This window comes from Copadichromis virginalis, linkage group LG3 (assembly GCF_057382275.1).
Source record: "Copadichromis virginalis isolate Kocher_CV1m ecotype Utaka linkage group LG3, C_Virginalis_male_GT1.1, whole genome shotgun sequence".
In the NCBI taxonomy this organism is placed as follows: domain Eukaryota; kingdom Metazoa; phylum Chordata; class Actinopteri; order Cichliformes; family Cichlidae; genus Copadichromis; species Copadichromis virginalis.
The window spans coordinates 22,339,119-22,354,066 of record NC_140620.1 but is presented as its reverse complement, the minus strand read 5'-3'; the positions used below and the strand labels follow the sequence as shown (position 1 = coordinate 22,354,066).

At 39.5% G+C, this 14,948-nt stretch overlaps 1 protein-coding gene across 1 annotated transcript in view; it reads right to left on the bottom strand.

Moving 5' to 3' along the window:
- npy2rl (neuropeptide Y receptor Y2, like) overlaps nucleotides 1–4,886 on the bottom strand; it is an 84,948-nt gene extending 80,062 nt beyond the window's left edge. The window contains exon 1 of the mRNA XM_085448137.1: nucleotides 4,259–4,886. The gene's annotated coding sequence lies outside the window, so the exon portion shown is untranslated. The remainder of the gene's footprint in view (nucleotides 1–4,258) is intronic.
- Between the last annotated feature and the right edge of the window lie 10,062 nt (nucleotides 4,887–14,948).

Genomic DNA, 14,948 nt, shown 5'->3' with positions numbered 1-14,948 from the left:
TTCTTGTCAGTTCATCAAACACTAAAACACTTGCATCATTTAATCTATTAATTTGTGATTCTGGACATTTTCTCAAAAGCTACTTGGTTAGGTTTAGCCACTGAAAACTAGTCTTTAAGACTGGATAGAAACTCCTTTCCACTGGACCTAAGGACTGTGAATACTATTGATACTTTTAAAAACTAACTCAAGACTCACTTGTACAGACTTCCCTGTATTCGGTTTTATATCTTTATACTGTTTCAATTGATGCATCTTATTCTGTATTGCAAAGCTTTTTGTGAATTTTCTTCTTGAAAAGAACCTTAAGGTAGTGAAAGCTACTGATTTATGTCCATTGCTCAGTCGAGAGTAAAAACTAGACTAAACCTGTACTAATATAATTTTGATTTTAGGTTAGGGGTTTGTTTTTTTTTTTGTTTTTTGCAAATTTGTGGAGACCAAATAGTCCCCCAGATGTGGAAGGTGTTGCACATTCAACTTCACAAGGTCATTGCATAGGTCTTCTTGTGGGCGGCAGTTTGTCTCCAAACCCAACTTGGACTGGCTGCTATCACTGTTATGCAGTCTAACTTAGACGTCTAACTTAATTGCTGTATTATCACAAACAGATAATCATGTAGGAGTGGCATGGTAATGTGGTGGTTAGCGCCATCCCCTCACAGGAAGAAAGTCCTCAGTTTGAATCTACTGTTCGGCTAGCACCCTTCTAGGTGGACTTTGCTAATTTCCCCCCCATGTCTATGTGTGTTCTCTCAGGTACACCGGACTCCTCCCACATCCTAAAAGCATGTATGCTAGGTTAATTGGTGATTTTAAATTGACTAGGAATAGTTATAACTCTTTCTGCAATAAATAGGCTACTTGTCCAGGGGTTTACCCTGCATCTCACCCTGCATGAGCTGAGATAGACTCCAGCTCTGTAACCCTGAAAAGCAAGAGAAAAAAATGGATAGAGATTGAATGTAATTGGCAACTTGACCTCATTCAATTGCAAAATTATTATCCTATTGCTGTTTTATTGCCAACTTGATGCAGCAAAGTTGCTCTGAAACAGCAACTCATATAGATCAATTATAGACCAGATCTCCATCATCAAAGCCATTCTAAATGCATCTAGATTGCAAGTTCATTACATATATTCACCATAACCTTTGCTGTTCCAGCCACTGTTTTCCCTAACGTGACTGTCGCACTATGCACAAAAAGCTACTTGGTTAAGTTTGGGAAATGATACCTTCCTGTTTGGCACGAAACTGGGTTGAAAAAGTACACTTATCTAAAGAACTCTATGAACAGAACAGAAGAGCTGCGTCTCTGCTGGCAATGCTTCCAAACAATGCGCTCAAAGCACTAATGCCTCAATTCAAACTGTCATACTGTTGCCTTCCTAGTATCAGAAAACAGGACAAAACTGACCAAACACAAAAGTAAAATTGACTCAGCGGTCATTCCAAACATTAATACGCACCTGAATATACTTGACACCCAGGCGTTCTCACAGTAAACATTAACCAGATATATTGGAGTCAACAAGCACCTGTAGCATGAATACTGTAAAGCTAAACGGGAGCTCCTCCAGGAGCAGGAAGGTGCTCGTGAACTCACCTGTGCAGCACAAACTCTCCCTGATCACTCAGCTTCCATTCCACTGAGAGCTTTCAGAGAGCTGTTGCTGCTCTACAGACTCACAAATGGCAAACAGGAAGGAGCTGCACATGATTCAGGATCCAATGTGCATCTCTGGACCAGGCGGCAGCGTAGGCGTGTTTGATTAAGGCCGCTGGACACACATGCCGAGCGGAGCACCAATTTGGTCATCGATAGCTAATAATTAATTTCCCACAGCTGATATTGTGAGCTGGTCTCAGGTTTTATGTCAATGGGACTAAATGTTGTCACATAGGACTTCAAAGGTCCATTAAGTAATTTGCTGACTTCTGAATCAGATGGTACACAGAAATGAAAAGCTTGTTTTCCTCAAGCTGGATTTACTATCCGTTCATCTAATGAACAACATCTATGTTAGAACTTCAACATCCAGGAACAGTGTGTACCATTTAAAAGGTGGCCACATTAAAATGTGGTCAGACGGATGAATTATTGGAAGCAGGTCACCAGTAGGGATGGGATCGTTTAGGTTTTATCCGATACCAGTACCAAACCGGTACTTTTGAAACGGTGCCGGTGCTTAAACAGTTCTCGAACCGGTGCTTAAAGAATGAAGAACGAAACTTCAAAACTCCAAAAACCTCTTATGTTTAGCTGTTTTTTTGTAAAAAGATAACAATATTAGCCTTTTCTGCAGCTATAGGGGATTTATGGTATCACTCTTAGCTGGAAGCAGTGCTTAAACAATGGAAAAAACACAAACTTTGTCCAAAAACCTCTCATGTTTAACTGTTTTCCACTTTTTTTTCTTTGGTCATTTTAGCCTTTTTGGCCAGGGTGAAGGGAGTATCTGCCATCAAACAAGAAGACAGCCGCATGTAACTACGACGGTGTTTGCTAGTTCACCTTACATGCATTAATTTAATAACGTGGTTAGCCTACTCAACGTAAATTACACTTGTGCTCAGCGTAAATTACAAACGAACAACATTAAGCTACTCACACAGAGAAGAACGGCTGCTGCTGCCATCATCATCCTCATCATTTCTGCTACACTGGCAGGGCTAGGGGCCAGGACTCTCCTCTTCGGGTTCTTGGGGGATGTTGCTAACTCCGGATCCGATAACAGGCACCACACCCGCAGTAGATGTGCTCGATGTGAGGTCTCGCAGCAAGCTATCAAATACGGTGCATTTCTCAGCTTTTAAAAAATGCTATACATTGCCAGGTGTTTCATCAGATTTGAGGAGTTACCTCCTTTGCACAGTATCAGCTTAAAGCACTTGTTGCAGGCTGCTGAGTTTACATCTTTTGCTATGAAGTACAGCCAGACTTTTGACCACTTCGCCTTGGGCATTTTTAATCTGTAGCTCTGCTCTAAAAGAATGTACGTACCTGGGCCCGCCTACTATGCTTGCAAAGGTAAAATGATTGGCTAGAATCCAAAGTGTATGACATCTCAGGAAATAAAACACCGAAATGTGCGCTGCTTTTCGATCTGGTTACTACCATTTATGTCAGAACCGGTGCGGTACCCATCCCAAGTCACCAGCTATCAGCTCAGAGAGGAAACCTCACTAAGCCTCTGATTCTTTTTAAGACCTCCGACAGAAACAACCAACATTAGGACTTTTCTTAAGCCTGCACCTTTCTGTCGTCTCAGAAGCCACACTGACACTCAGACGCACACATTAAAGTGAGTGTTTGTGGGCGAATCGTTGGAGGAGAAGTGTGCAGGACAGATTTCTGCTGGAAATGATGGTTTAATATTTAAACAGCTGCGCTCCTTATCGCAGGGAGGATAAGACAAGCAGTGAACATGTGCAATCACGGCGCTGTTGTTTCTCTCTCATTTAACAGCATATCAGCGCTGCGTGCGAAACCAACATTTGCTTTTAAAGGACACATTTTCAACGTGGAGACCATTGAAACCAAAATAACACTAAAACTAAAGCTTGAACTAGAACTTTTAGAGCCAAAACTTTCTGAACACAGTACCTACTTCTGGTGTGTACATTCACAGTCACAATATAAAGAAGACATACTCTTGGGTGTCTTCTTTATAATCACCAGAGTCTAAGTGAGACCAGTGAGGCACACACAATACTGCATACATAACAACTCCAAAATAATTTTAAATGAAATTAATATATATTTTGATTGTGTGTGTGTGTGTGTGTGTGTGTGTGTGTGTGTGTAATGAAGTGAAAAAGTACATAAAATGTAAATTTATAAAATAAATTTATAAAAATCAAAAAAAGGAAAATATTAGAAAATATAAAAATTTAATTCATGAAATAGGATGAACTAAAATATTAAAAATAAGTATTAAATTACTTGTAATTTTTTTTTTACGTGAAAATCAAATAAATTAAATAACAATGTGAAATTGGATTAACGGAAATGAACCGTGAAAAGAAAATAAGGCCGTCCTATTAATAAAAAATAAAAGTGCGAAAAGTAAATTAGCCCCACATCTGAAGGCTCGCTCTTTTTTCTCGCGCGCATTTTGTATTCATTGTAAATCAGCGTGCGCGTGCGTCCATAAGTGCACGTGTGCTCGCTTACAGTACAAGCATGCTTCCTGTACTGACACAGCAGGTGCATGTGTGAGCGCGTGGTGTGCGTGCGTTCCTGACACACTGACCTGCTCCGAGTCTCTCCTCTCAGGCGCTCAGCGCTTAGCTCGGGTCCCGGCACCGCTCTCGTATCTCGGATCTCTCCCCTCTCTTTCCCTGGCAGCCCGAGCGGAAAACCCCGGGAAGAGTCACGCGGCTCCCGGCTGCCATCAACATAAATAAATAAAACAAAAACTTGAAATCTAATTTAAAAGGGGAAAAAATTAACAAAAAGAAAGGAAGAAAGGGGCGGGTGTCTGACGTTGGTTGAGAGTTTAAATCCCCATCCTCTGGATCCTCGTGTGTAAGTCCCGCTTACAAGTCTCTCTCCTCTGCCCGCCTCTTTCTCTCTCCAATGTCTTTTTGAATTTACCCAACCTGGAGCGGGAAGCGAGGTCTCGGTTGTCCTTTGCCCTATTTTAGGAAACAATCGCTCGGCTGCTGTCTGAGGCAGCGCTGACATCCGCGCCTCTGTCACTTTGGATCAGCGGAACCCGCCGGTAAGTTCGGCCCCCAAACGAGCCTCCAAGGAGCCGAGGACACTTTTAAAGACGGAGTCACCTCCTGCACGGAGAGCCAAATGTAAACGTACACACTCTACATCGGTGTTTAAAACATGCACATATGTTCTTCTCCTGCTCTCTCTTCTGCTGGACTGTGCGCTCTGGACACGGACTGAAAAGCTTTACGCACGGCGCGTAAAAAGGAGTGGAGGGTCATAGGAGGAGGGCTTCTCGTTTTTAAGAGGGGGGGCGAGAGAAGAACGTGGGGAGGGAGGATAGACAAGGTGGTGAAGACTGGGGGAGGGGGGGGAAGAGACAACGGGGCGTGTGTGTGTGTGTGTGGGGGGGGGGGCTATGGAGGTGCTGGAAGCTATGTGAGGGAGGAGTTAATTTTCATTTTATTCATCCATCCATTGAATTTCTGCGGCTTAGATGCTTAGATCTCCCTTTCCTCACCCTCCACTTCCAGTTCTTCAAACGTGGGCACAGAAAAAGGTGATCCCAGATCATAGCTGCTCCACTGTGGCCTGGGCTCAAGGGTTTTCTCACTGCGGCATATGCAAAAAACGTATCCAGGTGGCATTCTGAACTGCCTTATCTTCTTTTACTAATGAGGAGCTGTGGTCACTCTGAGGCTCTTATGACTGAGAATAACTGAGCTCCTTACTGTAACTGCAAAGGCTGAGCCCCCTTCAGGGCAAGCACATGTCTGCCACTTGTATCATCACAACTGTGATGACAGGTGAGTGTAGGAATGTAGATCAACTTCATCTGCATTACTATAAAGAAAAGTAAGAGTAATGTGTAATACAATTAGCGTTTTTTTGAGTGATATCTCCACCACATAACTGTTGACCTCACACACGAGCTCACGCTCCCTCCCCACTAGAGAGATAACATTTCAGTTTCAGTTCCACAATCAGACCACAAAGGGTTCAGACTGCTGCCAGATTTAAGAAGAAATACTTTACAAATTCTATTTTGCCAATTTTTTATAGCAATTTTAAATCATTTAAACTAAATAATGGAATTCTGTATTTTTTTTTAATTATTCGCATTTTAGTTAATCATTTAAAAGGGTTAGGTTAATAGACTTCTTCATTAATTCATTTTCTTATCTTTATTTTTCATATTCTTTTATTTTACTTTATAATTTGTTGTAATGATCTTATTTTTTATTTTCGATTTAATTGTGTTTCTCTGATGAAGACAGAGGGGTGAGAGAGGCAGAAACAAAAGAAGACCAAAGAAACGGGATTAAGAATGATGAGAGGAGGGAATGAGATTTAAAGGGAATTTAAAGGATAAGGAAGACAAAGGCAAGAGGGGTAGACGGAGGAGATAGGGGAAAGAAAAAAGGAGGGACACCAGGGAAGGAAAATTAGAGAATGAGAAGAGGAAGAGGAGGAGAAATGTGTTTTGATAAAGGCTGCAGAGGAGGAAAAGTGGGTAGAAGACAAGGCAGAGGAGGGAGGAGAGTACAGAAACAGGAGCCAGAACCAATTTCAGATTTTAACCCATCAGCATTCAGGCTGCTCTTCACTCATTTATTATATCGGTGAGTGGGAAGGTTTCTATCTTTTTGAGGCCAAATTTCTGCTTTTACCCTTAAATGTATGGTTTGATTTTTTTAGCTGATGAAGAGACTCAACCAGGGACCTTTTTGTGAGTTGTGAGGTGATAGCTCTAACATTAACACAGCTGAGCGCGCGCGCTCTCTCTCTCTCTCTCTCTCTCTCTCTCTCTCTCTGGCTGCAAGGTTGTTGAATATGTAATTAATCCACTTTTATCATTAAAATGCACTGAAATTCCTGCTGTCGGGATCCCAGCACTGCCGGTAAATTACTTTATGTGAAAAGAGAAAGTATTTCTACGTTTAGGTTGTTTGGATCATAAAGAAGTTAACAATATTATTGTTTCTTTAACCTTGCTTCCAAAATTACAGTAACTTAAGGATGAATTTAAAAATGTTATGACAGAAAGCTAGTTAAGATGAAAAGAGAGAGATCGCTTCCACTTTGGTAGATTTTAATGATGTCTGATTTTAGATTTTGCTTGGCAAACACTGCTTGCCTTACTTGCCCTGACAGGATGCCGCTGCTAAAAAGGTGAGGAGCTTGTTTCAGTTGATAACTGGGAATCATACAAAGCTATTCTAGCAGAGTCCAAGAATACGAATATGGAGCTGCATATTTGCGCACACAACATACACACAACACACACAAACCTTGATGTCCTTATTAATCCTTGTACCTGTGTGTACTTCAGCAGTAGAATCATATTACAGTGCAACCCGGTTAATTCAGCTCACTGAAACAAATGATTTTTCAGCCTGACTGGTTCCTCTGAGTGGTAAAATAACTGCTGACCATCCAGTGAGGTAATACATCTTAATTAATCCCACAGAAAACAATGGATGAAGCCATCTCGCTGACAAAGTCGTTTTACAAACAGACAGACTGAATCGACCTCATGAACAAGCTGTCAGTCATGTTTAATAATCGTGCTGGAAATGTTTTTCTCCACATGTTATTCTAAAGGACTGCAGGCCACTTGTGCTTTTTGCAACCCAGACCTTATTTCAAATTGATCTTATATTCAGAATCTGTATCTGTCAAAGACAAACAACACGGAGTCCAAGTGGAGGTTAAACAATTTGTTTTATACAGAATGAGAGAGGCATCATGGCTGTCATCTCAGGGTTTCTACGAGATTTAATCCAGAAGCCTGGGCCCAGGTCCAGAGCATAATAACTTAAATAGGTAAAAATAATCAGTGTCCACCAAAAACTGATTATTGTTCAGGTTATATAACTCTGCAGCTGTTTTTATCTGCATTATATGTCTGCAGCTACAGTCCAAATCTATAAATACCCATAAATTAGCATCTGTCCAAGGCAGTAGTAAGTGTATGTTTATGTTACTTATGTGTGTCTAATATACATGTATAGTCTGCATATGTTTTAAAGTAGACCTTAATTAACATTTCAGCTACACAGATACTTTATGGCAAATAATTGTGGGCTCTATGATGTCATTCATAAAGTATATACCTGCATAGCATAGTTACAGATTCCTATTAATTAGTGCTAAATAAAAACAAATTCCTAGAGTTTCAATCAGCAAAACTTAAGTGCAGACTTCTTGGATACTCTAATCAGACAATTAACCACACAGCAAGCCACATTTTCCTTAAATAGTTACATTTAAAAGCTCAAAAAGTCACCAGGAGCACACACACACAGTCCAGCAGACAAGTCCAGTGGCTCTGATTCACTGAGATGAAGCCCAGCATACAGCCGGCACTCACCGCTGCCTGTCTTGCCATCTATCTGTCAGCCACCCTCCAATGGACATTAGAGCAACTGCAATGTTTTTGCACCTGCAACCAATGAACTAGACAGTCAAGGTCATTTTAATCAGATTTTCTGCTCCATTCTGATACTTGGTTTGAACTTGACTGTGTTGACACTCTTAAATGCACTGAGTTGGTGCCATGTGATTGGCTGTTTAGATCATTGCATTCAAAGCCAGTTGAACAGATGTACCTAATAAAGTGGCCGTTGACAGTATGTAACACCAGAAAAAACTAAAAAATGCTCAGATCTTCCAGATGTTTGAATGAATTGTAATGAAGTGAAAGGAACTCTGGAGTAAAGAAAAGATAATCAGTTTGGGAGAAGGAAAGTCTTCCACGGGAAAGAGGCTACTAAATGAAACTAGAGCTATAGAACTGTTATAGAGGAAAAGAAAAATATCAAGCATTACACAAAGCAACATGCTATGAAACCTGCCACTGGGCAAAATTACTTATTTTTTATGGTATAAATGAGAAACCTTCACATATGTGGTGGAACCACTTATGGATTTTTCACTGACGTATGAGAACAAAAGTTTGGGACTGGGAGACAGAGTTTTTAATTTGACTGTTTTTCATCTGATATCAAAGACTCAGTCTTTACTCTAGTTATATTCTAGATCACTCACTGGGCCCACGTCCTCATTTGAGGTTTGGCAGCATTTTAGTTGATAAAGGTGAAAGGCTTGGACATGAATTGAGCTGCAGTTTGGAGAAGGCCTCAAAGGAGACTGGCGGCAGCTCCCAGGCCTGGCAGATCCCCTTGTACTAAATAGAAGTGAAGAAGTTAAAGAATTGAAAAGAGGAGGGAGGGTGGGGAACGTAAACGAGAATGAAAGTACAGTTTTACTTACAGGAAAATGGGTGAAATGTATTTCTTGACCGTCTTTCTTTTCCCCTGGACCTCCTGTGGAATGTAACATGCAGCAACACTCTTCAAATGCATAATACATGCCTAAATACATAATCCATAAAAGGAGGAAAAGCCTCTGTACAGGACACTCATGTAAATTAATGAGTCAGATTGAGGTTCTCAGTGCAGCTCGCTCACTGTCACAACAGCCTGCTGATTAAAGTCAAAGCGACACAAATTTGGGGAATCTGGTGTCCACCAGCTGCTGAGGGCGACGGTTTACATCAACCAGCCATGTGTGAGTGTTGCAACAAAGCCCGCTTCATATCTGCTGCTGTCGTGTGTGTGTGTGTGTGTGTGTGTGTGTGTGTGTGTAGCAAAGTGTGTGTGTGTCAGAGCTTGTGCTGCAAATGTGTTGTGAGGAGGATATCACGTGTTGGCTTTTAGTGTGCTATTCATTGATGCTGAAGAAGCTCGTGTGTGTGTGTGTGTGTTGTGAGGCTCTGATGTGTGTTGGCAGAGTGCAAATCTAAAGCAAAATGAAGTGTGAAGTCTGGTGCCAGCATGTCAGCGTGTGTGTGGTGTGTGTGTGTGTGTGTGTGACACTATCAGTTTGAAGAAGCAAATTTGAAAATGGAGTCAGCTGAACGTGCAAAATTATCACAGACCAGCATTTATGGACTTCAGATCCCCATCATGCCACAGGAGGAGATGACAGACTGCACACAGAGCTCACTTGGTCTTCAGTTTGTGATTTATATATTTGAATTTTTAACTCACCTGCAAAAACAGTTTTATGGGTGTGTTGGTGCACTATCACTGTCATTTTGAAAATCCACTCTTAGCTCATCAGCTGGACAAGAACACCTTAATCTCCTCACTGCTAGTCCCACACAAAAAAAAAAAAAGAAACCCATAGTAGATCAGCAGCATTGTGTTCTGGATCAAAGCTTGTCTGTATGCGGGTGTTGATGTTGTTAACTTGTATAACAGAAGTTATTTGCTTGTGTTTTTCTTTTTTATTCAATGAGATTTGCTTCACCGCTAATTTGGTCACTAAATTGTTAAGAGATAGTCACACTAGATCTTCTCCATGTAGACAGATGAGTTTTATAAACAGAGCGTGATTGTTTAACAGCGCTTGTAAGTCATTTATGTTCATCTATATGTAAATTCTGAACCCATAAATCCTGTCATGTGACTGCTTAACTACCCAATAACTCAGCAGGATAAGAAGTGGTCCTCACAACAGCAGGTCAGGAGTTTCACATTTGTTGCTTTAAGAGAATGTGTTGTGAAAATGTTTCTAATTGATAAACGTATAAGAGAATCAATTCTTGAGCCTACATTTACTTGGTTAGAAAGTGAAACAACGATCTCTGAGTAATTTTAAAAAACTTTCATTTTTTAACAAAATGGAGAAAATATGATCTATTGTGCTATAAAGAACAGCTTTATTACTTGACCAATGCACTTCATTGGCGCATTCACCTTGGAATTAGCTGAAGTTGTGATAGAAATATCTGTTTTAAGAAAATATGATCAGTCAACTGTTTTTGGAAGGCAAAATGTATGCTGGGAGGTTAGTCAGCTATTAACTCATTCTAGTTGCTGTCCATTTTTTGGAAGTTTAGTTAGTCTGCTGATTTTTTTTTTCTTTTTCTGTCATCCTCTTGTGTTTTCCCACCATTAAATTCCTTTGTGTTTCTGGGTTTCCTAATTTCAAATGTGGTTCTCATTAATTTCCTGTTTTATTTTGATAATTATCATGTTTTGTGCAGTTAGTTTTTCCTTTTTCCGTTCAGTTCTCCGTCGCTGTCTAGATTTGTTTCAGCTATGTCCCATTATCGTCCTCTTTTGAGTTCCCTGATCACCTTGTGTATAAATAGTCCTGTCCTTCACCCCAGTCTTTGTTTTAGCATCTGTTTACCTTCATGTACTCCAATGTTACATTTTATGGACTATGTATTTCAGACTTTTTGTTTATCCAGACACATGCTCTGTGAGCTGGAGGGCCACTCCAAGCAGAGCGTGCAGTGCCTGGCACTTCGTCTACTGCTATTTGTAGTCCAAGAATCTACATGACGAATAAGTCAGTGAAGACCAATTATGGCCTTCAGTTGTATATTTCATTTATGTATTTAAGAAAGCTTAGGTGCGTGCTACTGTGACTAACACAAATTAAATCTATACTGTGGAAAACACTTTAGACTGTAAGCTAATAGCTACTGTGATGTTTCCATTGGTTAGTGTAGTCAGGTTCTGAAGCCTTAAGCTTGTAATTTTTTCTGTTGTTGTCTTGAAACACAAAATAAGAAGCAAGACCTTCAGTAATAGTAATAAATCACAGCAATAGTACATTCATGTAGTTGTAAAAAAAAAAAAGCATGATAATATGTAATCCAAAGTATTCAGAATACGTCACTCTCATTGAGTAACGTAACGGAATACGTTACAAAATACATTTTGGGGCATGTATTCTGTAATCTGTAGTGGAATACATTTTAAAAGTAACCTTCCCAACACTGTCTAAAGGTTACAAGGATAATGTTCTCAGTCTGTCTTGCCATTTGCAACCAGACAAGTTGCCCCCTATTGGCCAGAACAAGGAATGAAGTCTAAGGCAGTTAAGGATTGGTTACTCTTCTCAAAATCAGTGGCCATGTGTATCTTGATAGATTAGAATACAGACTTTAATTCAACTTTTTTTAAGGTCATGTGTTTTGTTCATAAAGTCAACACATCAAATTCAAAAACCAACAGTAGGTTAAAAATTCAAAACTTTCCTGACATTGTGAACCATTTTCTGACTGATTGATTCTCTTTTGCTTTATTTAAAGAAAATTCTGCAGCTGTTCTGAGCTGCTGCCCCAGTGCTGATCAAGGTTAAATCATTTGAGACCAATGGGAAATGGAAAGTGGAATCATTTGATTCTCACCAGTTTTAAGGTATTTGAAGTAAAGACAGCTACTTAAAACACCAATATTGACTCTCTTACCACAGCTTACACATCTACAGTGAACAGCCAACTCATCAGCGGATCTCCACTGGGTTTATAATTGTACTCGCTCTGTCTCCATCCAATATGGTGGTACAGGCCCTTTGTTGTAGTCATTGCAGTGTAATTGATTATTTAAGAGCTTGTGGGTTAACCTCATTAAAAGGCTTATTAGGTACATTGGCCCCTCTGCTTTTAGTCAAACGAGCTGTATTTAATTAATTACAACAGTCTTGCACATACACGCACACATGAGTACGGTTCTCTTTCATTTGAAATTTCCATTTCATTTCCCATTTTCATTTTTTACGTGGGCACACAAAGCCTGCATTTTCTTTTTAAATTAAGTCAACTTATTATATATTTCTTTATCCAGTTCACCAAAGCCATACACTTGTACAACATAAAATCTAGACAAAACAATTATTGTTCTAGAAGCTCAAAACAAGCCTGTATGCAAAAGTTGACGTCATTTAGAAATCTATGGGAAATGGCCCTCAATCCTGAGCTGTCTAAATAATTTCAGATGATTGCATGCTCTCAGTTACTCATTTCAGATCATATTCCATAAACCATGAAGTCCATTCTCTAAATAGTCATCCTGAGAGTCAGAAAAGAGGATTACTGTGGATATATTTATTGGCTTGTTACCAGTGAATCAGATAAACAGATAAAATACTCAGTCTAGGCTTTGTAATAGGACCTTTGTATGGCTTGATGGTGGCTACATCCATATACAGTCCATTTATACAGTCTATGGTACATTTCCAGTTACAGTGCCTTGTTCTGTGTGTGTGTGTGTGTGTGTGTGTGTGTGTGTGTGTGTGTGTGTGTGTGTGTGTGTGTGTGTGTGCGCGCGCGCGCATGTTACTAGCTATTAGCTCTTCAAAATAGCAGCATGACTTTACAAACGTCCAGCATTTTTTATTTTTGTAATCCCATTTGAAATATTTCTATTTCTTTTTCTCATCAGAAGAATAACAGAAGCATTATCAAAGTAATGAATAAAAGTCTTAATCTGCTTAAAGGAAAAAAAAAATATACCTAGCTATACCTACTTTAACATTTTAATAAAAAATAAAGGACAGATGTTAATTGTTGTGGTAGGATATACTGGTTAAAAAGTCGAAATGGAAAAGGCATAATTCCACTAGAAAGCAAAATAAAGATGTAGGAAACTGTACTCTTTATGGGTTATGTGGTTTTTCAGGACTCTGATGGGATGTGCAGAGACGATAGACTGAACCATTAATGAAGCCATGTCAAAGAAGCTTTTACTAGAATTAATGTTGATCCTACACGCAATGACTATTGCAATGAATTGATTCCTTGTAAGTTTGACACTTTGTGACATCCTCTATTTTTTTTTCAACTCACATCAGGTAATATCAAGGAAAAAACCATAAGGCCAAGGCCCCATTAACACAATGTTACAAGTCAAACTATTATTTACATTCTCAAATGTTAGCTCTAGTAATGTAATAGCTGCTTTAGTAAAATACATTGTATTTACCTTGTTTTGTAAAGTTGCAGAAAAGACGAGTTTGGTTATTTTGCTATCATCATGAGCATCATCACTACACATGAAACATCAGATGTTAAGTGTCTTAAGATAAAAGGTGATTTACATAGTAAGCAATAGTTTTTTTCTTTAGCTCTAACAAGTCCTAGATGGCACAGATTTAAAATACTGCAAAATTTCATTAGAAGATCAACATCAAGTTAAAAAAAAATTGAACAAATATGAAACTGAACTGAAGTGAACTTTAATATTTGGTCTGCCATTCCTTGTTTTTCTCAGAAATTTGCAGGACTTTCCAGTGGCCTGAATACGTTGTGGTGCTTCGTGTCCCGTCAGAAGACAGATTACTCTTGTCAGGACCACCAGCCGAGTGTGAATATCAGACTTAAGGTTTCATCTACCCAGCACACTCACTCATACACAGTTATATAACACAGGTCGCACACAGTCTTACTTTCCATCAGACAGTTTTTTGGACGCTCTAATATTCACCACTCAGTCCAAGGGAATTTCATTTCCCACGGTTGTCACAAATGCTGAGAATAACTCTCTGACACATTTTTAATGGGAACACAAATAGAAAACCTCTCCTAGTACCTCTGTTGAAAACTTTGTAATGCGTCTGGCTGCAGAGAGCTATATTTGTCACCACTCCAGCACAGTCGATTCTTTTCCTCGTCAGCGTTTGAAGCCTCGCTGTAATGAGCGTGCCAGTCACAGTGTCTGGTATTAAAACACAGAAAAGCTCCACAGATGACGATGATGACAGCTGGAGACGGTGAAAAGGAAGAGCGAGAGAGACCAAGAGAAAAGAGAAGACACTTTCTTTTCAAGAGCCACAATATGCAACTTTCCGCCTGCAGGAAAGGAGGTGTTTTGTAAGCAGAGTCCTTCCCCTGTTCTGCTGTATAGACTGGATGCATTTTGTCAGACACAATCCAGAGATCCAAAATAAAATATCTCTTTTGACAGTTTTGCCACGATACTTTAATATGTTCATTTTCTTCTGAGATTCAGCTTTCTGGGCTCAGCTTTACTCCGTCATGCCTTAATCAAATAACTGCATGTTAAGTAGAACTAGTGTTTGTTTCTTTAACAAGAACAAGACCTAAAAGCCTTCAGTGACAACCCACTGTTAAAAGATGAAAGCAAAAAGAAAGCAAAATCAGAGCTGTCGTGAAATGTTTGCCATCGCAAAGACTGAGATGGAAAAACTGACAAAAGAACCAAGTCTTTCAAAATGCACACATATTCCAGTTCCTATTAAATGTTTACACTGCAGTCTAAAGTACAGCTTGATTAAAAGTAGATTGAAAAATGCTACAGATGAAAACTATTCTAAAGTGTGATTAATCTAGATTGTAGGGGGAAGTTAAGAATTCTGACAATGAAATTGAACAACATGTACTGCAGATCACATGCAGGTCAGAGGTAGATAAAAACTAAAAACCAGAAGCACAAAAACTGTACCTAAACTGAGAAAAC